At 37.3% G+C, this 5,807-nt stretch overlaps 2 non-coding genes across 2 annotated transcripts; one reads left to right on the top strand and one right to left on the bottom strand.

Annotated features, from left to right (window-relative positions):
• Window positions 1-2,245: 2,245 nt before the first annotated feature.
• Window positions 2,246-2,318, top strand: TRNAG-CCC (transfer RNA glycine (anticodon CCC)). Its single transcript has one exon. It is a non-coding gene; the product is annotated as a tRNA-Gly (tRNA).
• A 1,733-nt stretch (window positions 2,319-4,051) lies between these two features.
• Window positions 4,052-4,124, bottom strand: TRNAE-UUC (transfer RNA glutamic acid (anticodon UUC)). The gene has a single exon. It is a non-coding gene; the product is annotated as a tRNA-Glu (tRNA).
• Window positions 4,125-5,807: the final 1,683 nt, after the last annotated feature.

The raw sequence follows: 5,807 nt of genomic DNA, 5'->3' as shown, positions 1-5,807 counted from the left end.
ACCCGCCTCCTGGGAAATTTGTATGCAGGTCAAGAAGCAACAGTTAGAACCAGACATAGAACAATGGACTGGTTCCAAATTGGGAAAGGAGTACGTCAAGGCTGTATATTGTCACCTGGCTTATTTAACTTCTATGCAGAGTACATCATGCGAAATGCCAGGCTGGATGAAGCACAAGCTGGAATCAAGAATGCCAGGAGAAATATCAATAATCTCAGACATGCAGATGACATCACCCTTATGGCAGAAAGCAAAGAGGAACTAAAAAGCCTCTTGATGAAAGTGAAAGAGAGAATGAAAAAGCTGGCTTAAAATTCAACATTCAGAAAACTAAGATCATGGCATCTGGTCCCATCATCCCATGGCAAATAGATGGGGAAAAAATGGAAACAGTGACAAACTTTATTTTCTTGGGTTTCAAAATCACTGCAGATGGTGACTATAGCCATGAAATTAAAACACACTTGCTCCTTGGAAGAAAAGCTATGACCAACCTAGACAGCATATTAAAAAGCAGAGACATTACTTTGCCAATAAAGATCTGTCTAGTCAAAGCTACGATCTTTCCAGTAGTCATGTATGAATATGAGAGTTGGACCATAAAGAAAGCTGAGCACCAAACTGATGCTTTTGAACTGTGTTGTTGAAGACTCTTGAGAGTCTCTTGGACTGCAAGGGGATCAAACCAGTCAATCCTAAAGGAAATCAGTCCTAGACATTCATTGGAAGGACTGATCCTGGATCTGAAATTCCAATACTTTGGGGACCTGATCGAAGAACTGACTCATTGGAAAAGACCCTGATGCTGGGAAAGATCGAAGGCAGGAGGAGAAGGGGATAGAGAATGAGATGGTTGGATGCCATCACTGAGTCTATGGACATGAGTCTGAGCAATCTCTGGGAGCTGGTGATGGACAGGGAAACCTGGCGTGCTGCAGTCCATGGGGTCACAAAGAGTTGGACATGACTGAGCAACTGAACTGAATTGATAGATAGCTATGACGAGGCAGGGCATCCCAGAGCTTCCTATGTAAGCAGTGTTCATAATAAACTAAATCATTTAAATTGCCTACAAAAGCAGAGTCCTCAGATTGGATTTTTAAAAGAAGAAAATCACATATATATGCTGTTTAAAAAGAAACCTATATATACACACATATTTCCGTGCTCTGAAAGAACCTAAAAGCAGTGATATTGCAGTAGTAATGAGCACTCCTAGCACCCAGATCTTGGTTTCTAATACCATCCTCCAGCAAAAGGTACCAAGGGTTCCTTGGAGAAATGGCTGATTCTAGGACTGGGCAGGGAAAAAAATCCCACATTAAAGAAAGTATGTCAAAAGAACACAGGAGACAACTGAAGAGAGTTGCCAATGTTCAAAGCTGGAACAATTTGAGGGAAAAAATGAAGTAGATTGTATTATAACCTAAAGTATAAAGTAAATATCCAGGAGTCCACGTGTATGTGTGTGTGGTCATGACTGACTCTTGGCAACCCCATGGACTATAGCCTGCCAGGCTCCTTTGTTCATGGAATTTTCCAGGCAAGAATACTGGAGGGTTTGACATTTCCTACTCCAGGGGATTTTCTCGACACAGGGGTCAAAGCTGCATCTCTTTCATCTTCTGCATTGGCAAGTGGATTCTTTACCACTGCACCACCTGGGAAGTCCCCTGAATAAATAAAAGATTAAATAAATAGATGGGGGAGAAGAGACAAATCTCCAGGCATTATAAGTTAAAATAACTTACGTAGATATTACACCCTCAAGGAGGTGGAGCATAACTCCACTACTTAGGTGCGGACAACCCATTGGGACTTACTTCCAAAAAGTACAGTATGAGAAGGATGGAGGGGTGGGGTAATGAAGAATCCTGACAAACACTATCTCTGCAGGTGATCAAGGTCAGCATCACGTGATAAGTCATACTGGTAGTACATACCTTTGATAGAAGGTGATGAAAATGGCACTTCACCTGTGTGATCTTTCTCCCTAAACCCCACAATTTCAGTCTAATAATGAGAAAACGTCAGAAAAACCCCAATTGATGGATACTGTACAAAAAACCTGACCAGAACTACTCAAAACTTCCAAAGTCATTTTAAAAAAAAAAAGGAAAGTCTGAGACACTGTCACAACTAAGGAAAGCAAGAAGACATGACAACTAAGTCTAATGTGGTATCCTGAACCAGATTCTGAGACAGAAAAGGGGTATCAGGCAAAAACTGGGGAAAGCTAGGGACTTCCCTGGTAATCTAGTGGCTAAAATTCTGCACTCCCAATGCAGGGGGCCCAGGTTCGACCCCTGGTCAGGGAAGTAGATCTCATATCTCCAGCTAAAGATTCTTCAAGATGCAATGAAGATCGAAGATCCCACGTGCTGCAACTAAGATTCTGCACAGCCAAATAAATAAACTAAATAAATGAATAATTACTTTTTTTTAAAACTGGGGAGAGTTAAATAAAGTATGAACTTTGGTTTATAATAATGTATCAATATTGGTTTGCTAATTATAACAAATGTAGCATTCTAATGTAAGATGTTATTAGGGAAAACTGGGTGCAAAGTATTTGGCAACTCTCTTTGAAATTTTTCTGTAAATCTAAAGCTGCACTAAAAAAAAGATAAAGCTTATTTTAAAAAAGAGAGCGAGAGAGAGCGATAAAGAGAGAATGAAAGTAGAGACAGGAAAACAAATGCCAAACAAATATTCACCCACTTAGAGCTAGTATAACATAAGATAAAATGGAAGGCAAAAAAAAATGCTTAAGGCAAAAAGCATTACTAACAATAAAGATAGTCATTACTTTACAATTCACCAGGAAAAATATCACAACCTTATAAGCACCTGTCAATATAGCTTCAAAATATATGATTTGTATACTTTCCCCCAAAAGCTTTAATTCTGAAGTGATCCTCCAAACAAAGCCCACAATGTTCTTATTTTTCCATTGTTTACCAGCTTCCTGTCCTGAACTGTGACATACTGAAAAATATTCCAAGTTATACTTTATGTAACTTTAAGTGAAATTATGAAATTGTAAGTCCTTCCTTTGGGCAAAAGAAAAATGTCTCAAAAGCAACTCACATAGAGAATGACCAAGGATATTCCATGTTTGGACCTAACTCTTGGGTTTCTAATTTAGCATTAGCCTGAAGTAAAAACTCCTAACTCTGTGTCTCCCTTGCTTAGAGTTTCCTCCCTCTCCAGACTGAAAGACACTGCCTGAATTAGACTTCCATTTTATCAGGAATTGCAGGGCACACAGAGCCTCCAAGCTCTCAAAAAGCTTCCTGGAGACTTCCAGAACCGCAGGAATCACCCCTTGGAGAGCGTCCAGACTTTAGCATCTGGAGAGGTCATCCACAGAAGGAAGGTAAGAGATAAACACAGAAAGAGAGGGCTTTTTTGTAAGATTGCAGAAAGAAAAGAGGGACTCAGGTGGCTCAATTAACAAATAAGCAAATATATTCATAGAGTTTATCAGGAATGTGTCACATGATACTTACATGGATTTACAAAAAGAGGGCAGGTTTGGTAAATTAGAAAGTATCAAATGGTGATGAAGGTAGGAAGAATCCTGTCTTCTCAGGAAACAAGGAATTGTAAAAACCATGAAGTTTGTCATCATTATGTCAAGATCTCCCCTGTGCTACAATTGAAAATGACAACAAAATCCCTAGTGAGGCCTGTATTAAGCTTACTGGAATATTAAACCTGACACCTTGTAGTCTAATTCTCAGTTGTTTCTAAGGTCAAAGGACAGTTTTTTCTTTCACATACTAAGTAAATATTGGCTAACCTGCACTTTATATTATACTTACATGTCACAAACACAACATATATTTAAAAGAATGAATACTACAACCATATTTTTTATATCAAAGGGATTTTCTAAGTCAGAATCAATTAGAAAAGCTCAATTATGCTATGTACCACATGTGTATGTGTGTACATGTGTAGGGATGTTTCTAAAAGCTTAAAAATTATTAGAACAATCCTTTTTTTTTGGTGGGGAAGCCATGCCACACAGCTTGCAGGACCTTAGCTCCCCAACCAGGGATTGAACCTGGGCCCTCAGCAATGAAAGTATGGTGTCTTAACCACTGAACCACCAGGGAATTCTTCAGAGCAAACTAATTTTATGTAACTAATTTCTTTTCTTTTTTTTTTTCTTTGTAACTAATTTCTTAAAATGCTACTAAGTGGTCTGATTTTTAAATTTCTAAAATGAGTAATCTGTAAAGCTTAAAATCCTTCAGTGGAAGGAAAAACTAACATTTATTAAGTGTCTCAAATCCAGCACTGTTTTATATGTAGTGTCTTACCTAACTCTTACAACGTCACACAAGCTACGTACTATGAAGCCTATTTTATACACCATGACTCAGAATGGTTAAGTGATTTGCCCAAGGGCACAATAGGTGGCAAATGAAAAACCAGAACTTGAATTCACACCTCTGTGACCCAAAGCCTGCACACACTGCCCAGCATGTAACATGTCCCCAGTTCATATTTGAAGAACAAATGTTCAAAAATTAATTTTGAAATTTTATGAGCCAAGACTACCAAATATTAATAACTCCTAAGAATCCAGTTACAGCTAAAGAGAAAAATATTTGCTAATAATATACTCATATACACATTTAGAACTAAAAATTCAGTTCTGTTATCATGTGATCCTGATTTATAGTTTGAGAATAAACTTGAAAATCATATATCAGTGACGGAAAGTCAATATCCAGTAAAACAGCTCTAGGAAAGGGAAAAAGTCCACTGAATGAACAAGAGATGTTTTGAACCAGAGAGTTCAATGACAGGTTTAGGTCAGCCATTTATCAACTCACAGCATGGTGTGAAAGGCAGGAGGCCTCCATGGAATCATGTGATAGAGCCATTTTAGCTTTATTTTGACTGGTGTCGCATAGAATATCTTTCTCCATCATTTTACTTATAACCTATTTATGTCTTTAAATTTAAAATGTGTTTCTTGTAGAGAGTATATAGTTCAGTTTTACTTTTTACCTAATCTGAAAATCTCTGCCTTTTAATTATGGTGCAAATATCATATATTGGCTTCCCCGGTGGTTCAGACAGTAAAGAATCTGTCTGCAATGTGGTAGACCCAGGATTGATCCCTGGGTTGGGAAGATCCCCTGGAAGAGGAAATGGCTATCCATTCCAATATTCTTGCTTGGAGAATTCCATGGACAGAGGAACTTGGCAGGCTACAGCCCATGGGATCACAAAGAGTCAGACACGACTGAGAAACTAATACTTTAATTTTTATAGCATATACATTAAGTATAATTATTGAAAAAGGACGGTGAATTAGCAGTTTTAAACTTTCCACAAAAGAAAGCCGAGGATCAGATGACTTCACTGATGAATTCTACCCAAGATCTAAAGAATTAATATAAATTCTTCATAACTATTCAAAACAAATAGCAGAAAGGAAAACTCTTGCCAACTCATTTTATGATGCCAGTCTTACACTTATATCAAAACCAGAGAAAGACATCACAAGAAAATAAAAATCTCTTATAAATATAGATACATAAATCCTCAAAAAATACTACCAATCAAAATCCAAACGTATCCCAGGAATGAAAGGTTGGTTCAACATCCAAAATCAATCAATGTAATATACCATATCAATTGAACAAAGTACACATACATGATCATCTCGATAAATGCATAAACTTTATTTGACAAAACATAATACTCTTTCATAATTAAAAACATCAAAAAAGTAGAAATAGATGGTAACTTTCTTAAACTGATAAAAGGTATCTATGAAAAAC

Source organism: Odocoileus virginianus, chromosome 20, assembly GCF_023699985.2.
Source record: "Odocoileus virginianus isolate 20LAN1187 ecotype Illinois chromosome 20, Ovbor_1.2, whole genome shotgun sequence".
NCBI lineage: Eukaryota > Metazoa > Chordata > Mammalia > Artiodactyla > Cervidae > Odocoileus > Odocoileus virginianus.
The sequence above is the reverse complement of the archived record's forward strand: the minus strand, read 5'-3'. Positions and strand labels throughout refer to the sequence as shown.